Source organism: Sceloporus undulatus, chromosome 5, assembly GCF_019175285.1.
Source record: "Sceloporus undulatus isolate JIND9_A2432 ecotype Alabama chromosome 5, SceUnd_v1.1, whole genome shotgun sequence".
Taxonomy (NCBI): domain Eukaryota; kingdom Metazoa; phylum Chordata; class Lepidosauria; order Squamata; family Phrynosomatidae; genus Sceloporus; species Sceloporus undulatus.
Window position 1 is genome coordinate 100,268,218 of NC_056526.1, and position 16,697 is coordinate 100,284,914.

The 16,697-nt window shown below is 48.2% G+C and overlaps 1 protein-coding gene across 2 annotated transcripts in view; it reads right to left on the reverse strand.

Annotated features, from left to right (window-relative positions):
• TSPAN9 (tetraspanin 9) overlaps positions 1-15,257 on the reverse strand; it is a 266,033-nt gene extending 250,776 nt beyond the window's left edge. Inside the window, exon 1 of one of the 2 annotated variants that reach the window (XM_042467723.1) lies at positions 15,194-15,257. The gene's annotated coding sequence lies outside the window, so the exon portion shown is untranslated. The remainder of the gene's footprint in view (positions 1-15,193) is intronic. The other variant, XM_042467722.1, reaches the window with a different exon arrangement.
• Between the last annotated feature and the right edge of the window lie 1,440 nt (positions 15,258-16,697).

Sequence of the window (16,697 nt, forward strand, 5' to 3'; positions counted from 1 at the left end):
GTGGGGCAAAAAGGAGCTGCTTTTTAGCGACCCTTTTTTTTGTGTAGCCGTGCCACACAATTTGGTTGCTGCAGTGCAACTATGCAGCAAAGAGAGGCGGCTCCTGGCCACCTCTTCCTGGTGCCCTGTACCATGCCTAAGAGCATGGGTTATGACCGATCATTTTGTTCTAATCCCTTTTTTACACTGAAATGGAGTACAAGGTAGGTGTGTTCTTTTGATTGTATTGGCAGTCACTACGTTAACAATAAGACAGCAGTTTGTGTATTGTTTTGCAGTGCCAAAAGTAAACCATTTGTTTTCTTATTGACCATATCCTTATTACTTATGGACAGCTTACCTGATCTGGTTGTTTTGTTTCACCTGTGCATATTAGTTAATTTTGGATTAAAAGTTCACTAAAACATGTTGACCTGCTCTTGCTTTCTCTGGTGTAGCAACCTATCCCAGCTCATTTTTACCTCTGGTATCAATTTTTCTGCTAAGGATGTAATGCTCAGGATCACATCTACTTTATTAACTGAGGTATACCTGTATTACAGTTCTGTCTCAGCAAAAAGTTAAACTGTTGACATAAGATATATCACAAACAGCTTTCTTTATACATGTGTCTCAGAATAAGTATTATTTCAAATGTAACAATTTGTTGTTAAATATCAGGGAAGTATATGGTATTCCCTTATGTTATTACAAAAATTCCAATACAATTATTTTCACAAGGGAATTTGAATGTTTGACTATAACATTTAAACCTGGCATGCTAAATCAGTTGACATTTAATGCAGCTCTATTTCCCCAGAAATGTCATATCACTTGTAGTCATCACTTTCAAATAAGTGAGCTTGCTATTACTTTTCAGGATCTCATATATTATAACAGACCATTGATCAATACTGAACCATCACAAATATTAAAAATTCTGGCTTCGATATACATACAGAACTCTGTGTCTTTCTTTGATAGGACATGTTTCAATGTATCTAGAAACATTTTTAGAGTTACTTTGTCCTGAAACAGACAGGCCAAAAAGTGTGGCTTCCGGCTTCCGTTTTTCAAAACAAAAGCAGCTTCCTTTCTCAGGTGAAAATGCAACCGAAGTAGCAATTGTTTTAAGAACACTATAATGGCTAGCCCACCAATTCCGGAGGTGCGGGGGGGGGGGCACAGCTAATGACTTTAAAATATTTCTATTTGATGTGTATGTGTCCTTGTTTCTTCATTTCTGTTCCAAGATACCTTACTGGTAATTTCTAATCCTCTATGACTCCAGAAATAAACAGCTTTCTGATCACCCACAGAAACTTGATGGACTGTGTCTGGGAGGAGAGTTCACCTAGTTCTGAAATATAATAAGGTGAAAGCCAATAAGGAATTTAGCAATCATCATGTAAGACGAGCTCTATTGAGAACATGGACAAAATATAAACCTAGATTATATAAATAAAATCCTTCATGGGTATCTTCCCATGAGGCTATAGGAGAGAAAATATTTTTAAAAAATAGAGCAGATACCATATTAGGAACTGACAATGGTTGGAGACAACACTGACACAAAAACAACAGAACTCAAACAACAAGGTTTGGTGGTTTATTGGTATTTAGATAGACAGCTCAAAAGGTATAAAATGGATATAAAATTGGAAAGTAATGAAATGTTAGAAACTGAATTTGACAGGCTAACAAGATCTGAAAACACGCATATGATTGCTGGGGTCCAAAATATACTTCTTCTGTTCTGGGGAAGAGTATGGAGGGCATGCATTTCTTTCTAGTAGATTTTCTTTATTAATGGAGTCATTTTGTTCTCCTGATGACTCCAGGGTGTGGTAATTAGGATTCCCATTCAGTGTTACTTTGAATATTTAAAGAACAGGTTTTCTTTAATAGCTACAGTGGGCCCTTGGTATCCACTGGGACTTGGTTGCAGAATCTCCCGTGGATACCAAAATCCATGAATGCTCAAATAACATTATGTACAATGCACAGTACAATGATTCACATACATTTTACCCTTGTGATGTCACAGCCCCTAGCTCAATGTGGTATATGAATGTGTGTGTGATCGTGAGAAAGTGTCACAGTGTGAATGTGTGAGAGAGAATTAGCATATGAGTTTGAGAATGTGTGTGAATCCATGTCTATGAAGGAGGGAGACCATGACTTGTGAGTGTGTTTGTAAGAACTAACTGGCTAAAAAGGTGTGAGGGAGAAAGCAAGCAAGGAAAAGTGTGCAGCTGAGCATGTATGTGTACATGCATGTGATGAAAGAGGCTTGTGTGTATCATAAACAAAGAGATAAAGGAATTCTGCATAGCATCTTTTGAGACTGAAAGAAATACCTCTCCAAGAAATGGGCCAACAGGTTTGAAAATTAGGGTGAATGAACTCCTGCGAGAGTGAACATGTGGAAGAAAAAGAACAGGAGAAACAGTGTGACTGAGAAGGAGAAAGATTCATGTACCTTTGAGAGTGCTTGGGGGAGGGAGATGGGAAACAGGGCCTCTTGGAAGCAGGGACGTAGCCAGGATTTTAGGAAGAGGTGTGTGTGTCCAGACTAAGTGCCACCATTATAATGGGGCTTGGGTGCAGCACTGCAGCAGCACACACCATTCATTTTTCTAATGGAAGGGGGGGGGGGTCCGGACCCCAAGGACCCCTCCCCCTTTGCTATGTCCCTGTTGGAAGCTATTTCCACCATCTCCATGCCTTCAACAGCAACCCAAAAGCCTCTTTGTTCATCCCTCCTTTCCTTTCCTTGCCCTGCCCACCCACTTTACCAGACAAGAGAAGGAGCTTGTCAAATACCTCTGCTTGGGAGTGGGAGTTGGCCAGGAGGGTGGAGATGGCAGAAAAGGGGAGTAATGATAGATGTTTATCACACTATGCTCCTAAAGAGGTACTATTCCAGTGTGACTCCTCTAGCTGCCTCCTGTTGCATGCTGGGATTGGCAGTTTTAAGGAGGGGTATTTAGAATTCTCAGGCAGAGAAGTTCAGCTCCTTAAAACTGCCAATCCCAGCATGCAACAGGAGGCTGCTAGAGGAGTCACAATGGAATAGTACCTCTTTAAGAGCATAGTGTGATAAACATCACACAGAGTCTGTTCCAGCAGCTTGCAGGAATCAGTTCACTTCCACATCCACCACTCCTCCTTGACCAGCTGGTCCAATGTGCTGTTTATCCCAAACAGAGCCACCAAGGCAGCTTCTCCTCTGCCTCCAAGGGGGTTCAGCCTCCTGCACTGCTTCAGGCCTAGGTGACAGAACAGTGGTGGCACCAAAACAAGAAGTGATATCAGCCTCCTCCACTGCTGGAGGCTTCCACAGACAGTGGCTTTCCTTCAGCCAACATGCACCTAGGGCACATTGGACTGAGTGGGTGCAATGGTTGTGGCTGCAGCAGCATCCCATTTTGAGAATTGGGGCAGTGACGGGTTGGTTGGGGAAAGAAAAAGCAATGGCTTTGGATGGGCCCCACCAGAGGGCTTTCCCACTCTGTTCTTCCTCCTTCTGCTCCCCCAAGCTCATCCTGCTCCAAGTGCCTCCCTTCCCATTATCTTTCCCTCATTTACAGGAAACGTTTGGGAAGAAGAGAAGGAGAAGGAGGGAAAAATCGGGGTCTCCAAGTCTTGCAGCCCCCTTGAGTAACTCTCACAACCCACTGGGGGTCCTACTCCAGTTTGAGAACCACTGGCTTAGTAAAGTGGTGTCCCTTATATAAAATGACAAAATCAAGGGTTGTTTTGTATGTGTATGTGTGTGTTTTAATGTTTTCAAGTTGCTGATGGTTGAATCTATGAATACAGAATCTGTGGATATAGAGGGCTGACTGCATAGAAATGCTGGTGTTTGGCTGATGATTTAGGTGTTAATTTTCATTCTTTTTGATTCAAGTTCCTGCTCCCACAGTGGTTTGGAGGCAGAAGCTTCTACTCAGCTGAAAAGTAGGCATTGTAAATCAACCCCGCCTCCCACTGGTACTTCTTTCAAAAGAAACCCCCCAAATGTGACCAGCATAGGAGATTTACAGCAAGAAAGTTCTTTCTCCTTCAACCTGAAGCCTATTTTGGGGGGAGGGGCATAATCATGAAATTTGAAGGGACTGCAAGGATCGTGTAGTTCCTGCCATGGAGGAATGTACTCATAAAAAATATTTCCAAGAAATTGCCATCCAACCTAGGGTTGCCATATCCCGCCCCCCGGCGGGACAGTCCCGGTTTGGGCGTTGCCGTCCCGGTCCCGGTCCGGTTTGGTGCCCAAACCGGGACGGCCCCGCCCACCGCGGCCCCCGCGGTGGCGCCAAGGCCTTGCTGAGGCCTGGGAAGGCTCTCCGCTCACAGCCAGCGCGAGAGCGCTCCCTCCCGCCGCCAGCGAGGGCCTTTAGGCGCCTCCGCGGTCGAGCTCCGGCCGCTGGGGGCCGCCAAGGCCTCCGCGAGGCCGGGAGAGGAGGAGGCCGCTTCCCACCGCGCCGCCATCGCCGCGATGAGGGGCGGCCCCCGCCTCCTTCCCGGCCTGGGAGCCGCCGAGGCTTCTCCTCAGGCCGGGAAGAGGAGGAGGCCGCTTCCCACCGCGGCGATTGCGCGCATTATGAACAGCCTCCCCTCTTCCGCGGCTGGAGGCCGGCCTAAGCCTCCCTCTCAGTGCCGGGAGGAGGGGGAGAAGCCTGGCACCGGCGGCAATCGCCCGGATGCCAAGCTTCCCCCCCCGCCCTTCCCTGCTTGAGAGCCAGCCTAGGCTCCCTCTCAGGCCGGGGAGGAGGGGGAGGAAGCCTGCAACCAGCGGCGATCGCCGCGATGCCAAGCTTCCCCACGCCCTTCCCGGCCTAGGGCCAGCCTAGGCTCCCTCTCAGGCCTGGAGGAAGGTGAGGAAGCAAGGCACACGCGGCAATCGCCGCGATCCAAGCTTCCCGGGCGCCCTTCCCGGCCTGAGAGCCAGCCTAGGCTCCACTCTCAGGCCGGGAGGAGGGGAGGAAAGCCTGGCACCGCGACGATCGCCGTTGATGCCAAGCTTCCACCGCGCCCTTCCCAGCCTGAGAGCCGGCCTAGGCTTCCTCCCAGGCCGGAGGAGAGGGAGGAAGCCTGGCCACCGCGGCAATCGCCGCGATGCAAAGCTCCCCCGCGCCCCTTCCCGCGCCTGAGAGCCAGCCTAGGCTCCCTCGTCAGGCCTGGAGGAGGGGGAGGAAGCCTGGCACCCGCGGCGATCAGCGCAGGCCAAGCTTCCCCCGCCTTCCCGGCCTGAGAGCTAGCCTAGGCTCCCTCTCAGGCCTGGAGGAGGGGGAGGAAGCCTGGCAACCGCGGCGATCGCGCGATGCCAAGCTTCCCCCCCCGCCCTTCCCGGCCTGAGAGCCAGCCTAGGCTCCCCTCTCAGGCCTGGAGGAGAGGGAGGAAAGCCTGGCACCGCGGCGATCGCCGCGATGCCAAGCTTTCCCCCCGCCCTTCCCGGCCTGAGAGCCAGTCTAGGCTCCCCTCAAGCCTGGAAGAGGGGGAGGAAGCCTGGCACGCGCGGCGATCGCGCGATGCCAAGCTTCCCCCCGCCCTTCCCGGCCTGAGAGCCCGGCCTAGGCTTCCTCCCCAGGCCGGGAAGGGGGGAGGAAGCCTGGCACCACGCGGCGATCGCCGCGATGCAAAGCTTCCCCCTTCCGCGGCCCTTCCCCGGCCTGACAGCCAGCCTAGGCTTCCTCTCAGGCCGGAGGAGGGGGAGGAAGCCTGGCACCACGGGATCGCCGCAAGGCCAAGCTTCCTCGCGCCCTTCCCGGCCTGAGAGCCGGCCTAGGCTTCCTCCCAGGCCGGGAAGGAGGGGAGGAAGCCTGGCACAACCACGCGGCGATTTGCCAGTGATGCCAAGCTTCCTCGCGCCCCTTCCCGGCCTGAACAGCCAGCCTAGCGTCCCTCTCAGGCCGGGAGGAGGGGAGGAAGCCTGGCACCCCGCGGCAATCGCCGCCGTGCAACAAGCTTCCCCCCCGCCCTTTCCCGGCTTGAGGAGCCAGCCTAGGCTCCCTCTCAGCCGGGAGGAGGGGGAGGAAGCCTGGGCACACGCGGCGATCGCCTGATGCCAAGCTTCCCCGCGCCCTTCCCGTCCTGAAAGCCAGCCTAGGCTCCCTCTCAGGCCTGGAGGAAGGGAGGAAGCAAGGCACCACGCGGCAATCGCCGCGATGCCAAGCTTCCCGGCGCCCTTCCCGGCCTGAGAGCCAGCCTAGGCTCCCTCTCAGGCCGGGAAGGAGGGGGAGGAAGCCTGGCAACCGCGGCGATCGCCGTGATGCCAAGCTTCCCCGCGCCCTTCCCAGCCTGGAGACCGGCCTAGGCTTCCTCCCAGGCCGGGAGGAGGAGGAGGAAGCCTGGCACCGACGGCAATGTGCCGGCGATGCAAAGCTTCCCGCGCCCTTCCCGGCTGAGAGCCGCCTAGGCGCCCTCTCAGGCCTGGAGGAGGGGGAGGAAGCCTGGCCACCGCGGCGATCGCGCGATGCCAAGCTTTCCCCCCGCCCTTCCCGGCCTGAGAGCTAGCCTAGGCTCCCTCTCAGGCCTGGAGGAGGGGGAGGAAGCCTGGCACCGCGGCGATCGGCGCGATGCCAAGCTTCCCCCCGCCCTTCCCGGCCTGAGAGCCAGCCTAGGCTCCCTCTCAGGCCTGGAGGAGAGGAGGAAGCCCTGGCAACCGCGGCGATCGCCGTGATGCCAAGCTTCCCCCGCCTTCCCGGCCTGAGAGCCGGCCTAGGCTCTCCTCCCAGGCCGGGAGGAGGGGGAGGAAGCCTGCACCCGCGGCGATCGCCGCGATGCCAAGGCTTCCCCGGCCCTTCCCGGCTTGACAGCCAGCCTAGCTTGTCCTCTCAGGCCGGGAGAGGGGGAGGAAGCCTGGCACCACGGCGATCGCCGCAATGCCCAAGCTTCCTCGCGCCCTTCCCGGCCATGAGAGCCGGCCTAGGCTTCCTCCCAGGCCGGGAGGAGGGGAGGAAGCCTGGCAAACCGCGGCGATTGCCGCGATGCCAAGCTTCCCGCGCCCTTCCCGTCTCCGGCCTGAGAGCCAGCCTGGCTCCCTCTCAGGCCGGGAGGAGGGGGAGGAAGCCTGGCAACCGCGGCGATCGCCGCAAATGCCAAGCTTCCTCGCACCCTTCCCGGGCCTGAGAGCCGGCCTAGGCTTCCTCCCAGGGCCGGGAGGAGGGGGAGGCTGCTTGGCACCGTGGCAAATGCCGGCGATTCCAAGCGGCCCCCGTTCCTCCTCCTGGTTGGGAGCCGCCTAGGCGTCCTCCGAAGCCGGAGGAGGAGGAGGAGGGCAGGGTTTGAAAATGTAGGACTTTTTTTAATTCCTAGCCAGGAAAAAATAAAAAAAGTCCTACATTTTCAACCTGGTCCTCCTTTGTCCCGGTTCGGAGGTCCTCCATTATGGCAACCCTAATCCAACCTCTACTTAAAGACAAGCTCTTACAGTAAAGAAGTTCTTCCTAATACTTAGGTAGAATCTCTTTTCCTGTAAACTGAAGCCTTTGCATCGTGTTATAGTCTCTGGAGCAGCAAAAAAACCAAGGTAGCTCCATTTTTTACATGATATTTAAAGATAACCATATATAGCTATTTAAAGATAACTATGGGGTGCTACAGACAGGCAGGAAGGAGTGGCCAGAGGCCACTCCCACCCAGAGCTCTGTGGAACTGCGGCAACCACATGCCATGGTCCTGATGCTGGCCTCTGCCGCAGTCCCAAATGGACCACAGCAAGGGGTGGAAAAGATCTGCTCCTTTTGGGGCTGGACTGCCTTAGGCTGTCCAGAAGCAATCCCGGCATAGCTTCCGCACAGGTTGGGGGTGCGTGTCATCTATTTACTATGTCCCCAAGCCATGTGGAAGCTGGCCTTTAAAGCCCATCTGTTTCGGGCCTATAGTGGCATGTCTTAGTTAACTCTTTTCCAAACTAATCATATCCAGTTCTTTGTAGCACTGGTTTTCTGACCTTTCAGCACCATGGTCATTCTCCTGTAGACATGTTCCAGGTTGTCGATATCTTTCATGGACTGGTAGCCAGAATGGGTATCTTATTCCAGGTAAGATCTGATGAAAGCAGAATGTAACAGTACTATGATTTCCCTCAGTCCCTAGACACTATACTCTTGTTGGTGCAGCCTAGAATTACATTGGCTTGTTTGGCTGTTCACTTTCATTGAGCTTACTAAGATTCTTACTTGCTAATTAGCTTACTTGCTGTTCACCGCTATGATCTTTGGAATAGCGGTATATAAATAAAACAAATTATTATATTATTATTATTATTATCCTGAGATACTTTTCACACATACTTTTATCAGGCCATATGTCACCATCCTATATTTGTGTATGTTTGGTTTTTTCCTCTCTATGAACAATTTTTTCTAATGCTTTCTTATTCTCCAAAAAGCAACTCACATTTAAAGGGGAAATAAGTCATTCCCCCCACTAGATTTTTGGTTCACCCACCAATGGCGTAACCATAATGATTTCAATAATGACACAGCATTAATATTCCTAGCTGCAAATACAGTTACATCTTGCTCTACATCTGCAAGCTATTGCAGAACTCTCTGGGCTCTACCTAAAGCTCTATGTAATGTATGTAGGTTCAGGTCCTGATTCTCAATTATAGCTTGAACCCACAAAATAGTAGCTCTTGCAAGCATGAAAAAGGCTAACACTGATGTCTTATGAGTTTTCTTTAAAGCTGCATTAGCCCACCACACATTTGCCTGAAGGTGACAATGGAATATCTAGCAATATGCATTTTCCAACATGTTCCTAAATAACGACACCAAGGGAGTCAAATACATCTTCACATTAGGGAGTTCTACAGCTTGGATGCCATCACCATGAAGATCTTGTGGTGTGGTGATCCCACCAACCGTGCTCATTAAGGACACTACAAAAGAGAAGTAACTTGATACCATTACAAATACTTTTAAATTACACCAGTATGTTACTGCTATACTCACAGTCATAAAGCCACAAAAATAGCAAAATTTAAGTACTAAGTTGTCTCATTAGTTTTCCCTAGTAAAATAATTCACCAGTACAAGATGCAAGTTCTGACTGTCATGTTGTAATATTCACAAAATATACAATATATACAATTTATTTATCTATTTTTACAACCCTGGTTGTATATAATAATAAATAAATAAAGCTTTTATTTGTATACCACCCTTCCTAAGATCAGGGCGGTTTACATCATAAAACAAAACAAATAACAATTTAAAACATCAACATTAACTACAGAATCAATATAAAAACAAGACAAAAGCCCCCGTTAGCCAATCCTCTTGCAGAGTACGAAGGAGGGGAGGCCTACTAGGACTGTGATTGGGGGAATGCGATCTTAAACAGAAAGGTTTTGACATCCTTTCTAAATTGGGCCAGGGAGGTGGCCGAGCGGAGCTCTGAGGGCAGCGTGTTCCAAAGGGCCGGGGCAGCGATGGAAAAAGACTTCCTCGTGGTAGAGGTAAGTCTAGCTCCTGGCACCCTAAGTAATTGCTGCCCAGATGTTCTGAGGGTGCGGGACGGAATGTATGGGGAGAGGCGGTCCTTCAGGTATCCTGGGCCCAAGCCATTTAGGGCTTTATAGGTCATCACCAACACCTTATATTGTGCCCGGAAGCGAATAGGCAGCCAATGCAGATCTTGGAGCACCGGTGTTATGTGGCTGGCCCTGGAAGTACCAGTGACCAGCCTGGCTGCCATATTCTGTACCATTTGTAGCTTCCGGGTTTGGTATAAGGGTTGCCCCATGTAGAGTGCATTGCAGAAGTCCAATCTCGAGGTTACCAGAGCATGTACAACAGTTTCAAGGTCCCTCTGGGCCAGGTATCTATAAAAGATAATTTTCACTGTCTGCATGTCTTTTCTGACCATTATCATTATTCACTTCATTTCATGATGATCAATGAAAATAATTTTGTTGTAGAGAGGAGGGAGGTGTTAAAAAGGAATCCACACCAGTGTCCAATATGCTAGATATGCCACTGTTATATAGCCTAGTGCTGCTGGCAATATATACAATATAATTATACATTTAAAACTGCCAATTCCTGTACTCTTGTGCTGAGTCCTTTGTTCAGGTGAAAAGTCAAAAAAACATACAACAAATAAAAGATGTAGTCAGATGTATAATTTTCTGCATATTTTTCTACAGGAACCTTGAAATCAACTACCCAGACATCTTAATCAACATGTATGGTTGTAGAGTGGTTTGTAGAGATAGTAGAGTGGTTTGAGTGTTGGACTATGACTCGACAAAGAAAGGTACAAATACCTTCTTGGCCATGGAAACCCACTTGGTGACCTTGTTGAACTCACATGCTCAGAGCCTCAGAGGAAGACAAAGGCAAACCTCCTCTTATCAAATCTTGCCAAGAAAACCCCATGATAGGTTGGCCTTAGGGTTGCAAATCACTTGAAAGCACACAGCATGTAAGAAATTGGATGATTGAGCACAATTTCAGGTTGAAATCGTCACAAAAAACACCTCATCTCTGAATTAAAAACTAGATTCAGAGGCACGTCTAGGTGTGCACTTTAGATAGTATAGAGCTCTGTTCTAATACCCTTTTAGCAGATAATTCATTGAAAGAGTTCTTTTCCTGGGACACTGCAAAATGAAACACAGAAACAACTTAATGAGTAACAGTCATATATTTGTGGGAACAAAGGCTGCTTCCAGATTTTGGAACTCCCTTTGTCATCTAGACATTTTTATGCCATCAGGCTTTTGAAAAATGATTGGATGGGCTTTTAATGCTGCGTGGTGCTGTTTTTACAGTTTACATTGCATCCTTTAATGATTTTTTAAAATGTTTTTAATGTTTTTAAAGTATCAATTGTTTAATTGTTATTCAATTTTTATATTTATACTTTGATATTTTGTATCATTTTAATCTGTATTGTTTTTAAATATGTTATTAGCTACTTTGCGTCTCATTATTGAAGGAAAGATGAGATAAAAATGAATTTTTAAAAAAGAAGGAAGGCAAGACAATCTGATTATTGGCTTGATCAGTAATAGAAGCAGAGTATTACAGAAGCTTCCTTGTTTTATTGTATTTGTTATATGCTTCCCCCCAAAAAACGAAGCAATAAATATTATTCTGATTGTGTACATATGAGAGAAAGCATTTACTCTCATAATACTCCTGTCAAGTACACTAGGTTGATGATAGCAATATTCATAGCTATACTGAGGTCCCATTCCCACTGGGGGTTTTGCTCCTGAAGGAACTGGGCAGATTCGAGGGGGCCCTCCCGAATCTCTCTGTAAGCCCACTACTAAATGAGGGGCATTTTAACCCGAATGCCTTCTTCAAAAATCGGGTTTAACATGAAGGCGCCTGTTGTCAATCAAGCAATCGTCATAGGTGACGTTTGTAGCACTCATTGGGGCATCGGAAGTGTGCTTCCTCTCTCCTTTTTTTTTAAAGAGCCAGGCACAAAATGCACCAAAATGCGCACATTTTGTCAAATTTAAAAACCTCTTTTGTGTGTATGTGTGTGTTGTGGGCATTTGGGTCAATGCAGGTTATGATCTGCCCTTGGCCCCATTTTCAACCCCAAAATGCAAGCTAATACATCCTGTATCCTTCACTCCATGCCACCCCAGAATGCCTCTTACACATGTAATAATAATAATAATAATAATAATAATAATAATAATAATAATTTCCTCACCTCATAAATGCCAGAAAAGGATGTGATTGCCACGCATTTTTTTTTTTTTTTTTTGGCTTTTAAAAGCAATTCAGGGCTACCTCTGAATTCCTTAGAGACAGTAGCAAAAGCATGTATCAGTTTGCCAATCTGCCAAATTGACAAGAGCAACTTTCTAACATTCGAATTGTAGCATTCATTCGCAAAGGAAAGTCTTGCCCTTTGCAACATTTCCCCTTTGCTGGAAGTGAGCAAATAAAAGGGAAAGGGAACAAGCTGCTAGCCACATTCTATCTATCTATATATCTGCCTCAAGAAAAACAACATGCGCATATTTTGTCAAAAATAATTTTAAAAAATAAAAAAGGGGGGCATGTGCCTGATGTGAGCTCCGTTCATGCCCAGCCTCTGACCTGAACTGACCCCTTTCCTCCTGTTTACATTCTCTTCAGAGGAGGTTTGCCATTGCCTTCCACTGAGACTGAGAGTGACCTGTCAGTTCCACTGACCCATGGAATCAACTGGGAATAAAAGGGAAATGCAGTGCAGGCATTCTCACTGTAGCATCCTCTAATAATAATAATAATCCAGGAGCAAGAGGAAATGAAAGTAGCATAAGCAGCACACAGACATGTCACGCAAAAAATCCTGCACATAAATTGTCAAAAATAAAAGAGGTTCCTTCTACAGACTGATTTCCCTACATCCCTCCTCCGGCTTGGCCCCGCAGCCCAATTTCCCTTGGCAATACTCCTCCTCCTCTTTCCTTCCGACCCTCCCCTCCCTCTGAGCTGCCCTGGCTCCTTCATCCTCCTCCTCCTGCTCTGTTATGGAAAGCCCTCCATGGCTCCCTTCTTCCCACGGCTCCTTCATCCTCCTCCTCTTCCATCATTTTCTCCACTCCCTCCTCCCCCGCCCTCCCTCTGTCAGCCCTTTGCAGCCCCCGTCAGTCACCCTGATTTCCCCTTTAGCCTCCTCTCACCCTTTGCCTCCAGATTCCCCTTTTTCCTTTGTCTCTTTCCTCCTCCTCCCCCTCCCCTCCAATGAGGAGAGGGGATGCTCTGACCTCTGCCTGCCCTCTGACCTGAATCCCTCCCTGAATTTGCCCCAATCATGATCGGGGGCAAGTTAATATTTTGTGGAACCTGGGTCTTTTCAGAAAAGATAGATTTTAGCCCGAATCGCAATACCCCGCACTAAGGGGCATTTCCTTGTGCAAGCCTGGACATGGATTGTGACAGAATCGGGCCCAATATGAACTTCACGTGGAAGAATCGATTTCAAAACTGGGTTAAAAGGTAATGTGAATGGGTCCTGAGATTTAAGCACAGTATCAGTCCCAGTCACACATTCAAGAATGGCACCCTCCTTTTTTGAGGAGCAGCTATTCCCCAAGTTCCTGGAATCTTCCTGAGACATAGGGCCAGACCCACTAAAGCACGGTGCCACCAATTCCCAAATTCCTCAGGCATTCCAAAAGGGCACCATGGTAGACATGCTGCTGAGATGTCCAAAAGCAATAGTAGGGACACATTCTTCCTGTCAATGCTCAGGCAAAGATCATCCATCAAGGCAACCACAGCAGTCTCAACGCTGTATCCTCTGAACTCCATTTGAAATGTGTCTAGGAAATGTCAATCATCTAAGACTGCCTGAAGTTGGAATGTAACTCAATCAAGAGAGGAAGCCCTCTCAATCACCTTGCCACTGGTCTATAGTTGTTAAAGTCCAGGGAGCCCACAAAGGGCTTTTTAAAGAGAATGCACAATTGCTTCTTGTAGATAAGATGGAAAACCTCCCTCCCTGAGAGATGTGTTAAATATTATGTAGTCACTGAAATCTAATTGTATCTCCTTCCTGAATGACCAGCCAATCCTGTCATTGGACGTTATCACATGGGGAAAATCAGGGGTTTAAACAGCAAAAAATAGTATGAAAATCACGCGAGTGCAATTAACATTTTCACACACATTGCGATTAAAGAGCCATTATCCCAGGAATAAACAGGCAATAACCAGGCAATAAACAGCAACAAATCATTCACTGGATGGGATAATGGCACTTTAATTGTGACATCAAGTGAACACATTAATTGTGACTGCACGATTTTCATGCAACATTTGCTTTTTAAACACCCAATTTTCCTCATGTGATAAAAGTCCTCTGAAGCGGCCGCTTCAATGACAGGACAATGATGGGATCTGTGTGACATCATTTGAAAGTCTTTCACATGATCGCAGTCAATCGTGATTTCCGGATGGGATAATGTCTGGATAAATGCGATGTCGCATGAAAATCTTCTTGTGGCAGTGTTATGAGAACAGGAAAAGGACAAGGATGTTTCATGCCTCCAGTCTAATAATCTCCAAAGTTCTCTTCTCCAGTTGCCAGCCTCTCTCCTTCCAGCTGTGAACTTCCTATAGCAATGGTCCCCAACTGTGCCCTTTATTAAGAGGTTTTGGACTTCAGTTCCCAGAAGCCTCAGCTGTGTTGCCCAATACGCTGGGATTCTGGGAACTGAAGTCCAAAACCTTTAAAGAACACAGTTTGGGTGACCACTGGGCTGCCCTTTGCACAGAAACTCAAACGTCGGCTGCATCCACACTGTAGAAATAACCCGATGTGCACCGCTTCAATCTTTTTTGGCTCAAGGCTGTGGAATTCTGGGAGTTGGAGTTTGTTGTGGGCCCCACACAAACTCCAACTCCCAGAATTCCACAGCCGAGCCAAAAAAAGATTTGAAGCGGTGCCACACCGGGTTATTTCTACAGTGTGGATGCAGCCACAGAGAGAGCCCTTTACAGGCCTGGCCACCGCTTTCCCCAGCGGCCACGTCTCAGGGCGGCCTTCCCGTCTCGCATCGCCACCGAAGAGGAGGAAGGGGCCCAGCGCTTCCCTGGGAGGACGGGGCCTTCCCTCCCCGCCGCCAAATGGAGGAAACGCAAGGGAGCCCGGCGGGGCTCAAGAAGGCCAGGGCTCCATCGCTGTGGAATTCGGGAATGGGAGCGTCGTTTGTGGCACCGTCCGTTCCTAGAGTTCTACAGCGTGGAGCCACGGCCGTTAAAGCGTTTCCGCTGCCAAGATGCCTGTGTGACATCTTCAGTCAGCAAAAGCCTCCCCTCCGCGCTTCCCCCAAGAAAGAAGACAGGCAGGCCCTCCTCCCGAGGCCTGTCCCCCCTGCGCCCGATGGGCCTTCCGCCCGGACCCCGCCGCCACCGCCTCCCTTTCACTCTGAGGAAGGATCTCTCTCTCTCTCTCTCTCAGGGCATCATCATCATCATCATCATCATCACTCATCATCATCATCATCATCATCTCTCCTCCTCCTCCTCCTCCTCCTCCACTTTCCAAAGCCAGAGATGCCAGACCTCTCCGTCAAAATGCCACAGAAGGGTCAGCAAGCTGGGCGGCACTCTGCACGCCCTCAGGGGCACCCTGCCCCCGGAGTTAGAGAGATGCCTTTGCCAAGGAAGCGCCGCCCGGCCATTTCTCCCCTCTGTCTCCTCTCTCCCAGCGGAGGAAAGCCCCACGACGCCGGACTCACCTCCTCCCCGGATCCGCTCTCGAGCCAAGCCGGGCCTCGTCGGCAGTACAACCGTCTCCTCTCTATGCGCCTCTCCTCCTCCTCCTCCTCAGGGCGGGGAGCCGAGAGCGAGGCGGGCCCGGGCCCAGGGCCGCCCACAACAAACGACACTTCCCAGAATTCCCTAGCATGGAGCCAGGCCAGTGTGAAAAACTCCTAGGAATATCTAGATCCTCCAGTGCAACTCTATGGTCAACTCTAAAAGTTGCACTGAAAGACCTAGAGAATATCTCCACTAGGCCTTTGTAGTTCCTCCAGTGCAGTCCTATGGTCAGTGTCTGTTGGACAGAGTTGCACTGGAAACCTAGAGATGTACTCTGAGGTAAAAACATGGTGTTTTTGTTATTTGCGGTTTTTCCATACTCACGGGGGTCTTGTACAACTAACCTAGCAAATATGGAAGGACAAGTAACTTCATTAATCCCTTAGTGCCCCAGAGCTGTCAAGAACAGAAAACCGGCCCAGGAGAGCAAGCATTGGGTATGGTTCTTCTTGTGTGCGCCTTCCAGTCTTTTCTGACTACAGCAACCTAAGGCAACTTTCTTGGCATGATTTTCTTCGGAGGGGGTTGCCATTGCCATCCCCTGAGGCTGAAGAGTGTAACTCCCAAGGCACCCAGTTCAACCGCTAGGATACACTCCACCCATTGATATAGGTAAACTACATCAACAAAATTTGCTGGTGACGCATGATTAGATGCAACATCATTTTATTTTATGATCCCGACACATATTTAAAAAGCATACACAACTAAGACTACAGTATAATATAGAAGATTAAAAATATGAAGATACAGATTTCAATTATTATTTGTGAGATTTCTTTTCTCACTTTCTCCCAAAATGAAATTCAAGGTGACTAGGCTAGAGAATTACAATAGAGAAATATCTCATGAGTCTCTTTTAGCAGAGCAGGCAAATTTTTGCCATTTATTCTGTTATTAACATGTTTGTATCAACTATATTTTGAGAGGAAAGAACTAACAAAATATCTCTGAGTATTCCTTGCCTAAGAAAACCCTATGAAATTTATGAGGTCACCATAATTCTAACAGGCATCTTGAGGCATATAGATCCACGTCAACCAAGAACGGTTCAAGGTGCTATTCCAGTGTCCTTCCAGAGCATTATTATTAGTATTATATTATCATTAATTTATTATGTATTAACCTTATTTATAAGCGCTGTAAGTTTACACAGCGCTGTACATCAATTTTTTTGTCAGACGGTTCCCTGCCCCAGGCTTACATCTAAAAGACTGTATTATTTCCTCATAATAGGGCAAAGCATCAACGGCAAATCACAAAACCATTTTAAAGCTTTACAATAAAAATTTGTATAGAACAATTGAAATCAACTAACTAAAAAACAATAAACATTATAAACAACAAAAGTTAGAAACTAAAACACACACCATTCACACCACCACAGTGTGCACATGGGCTGTGGATTTCTGGTGATCAAAA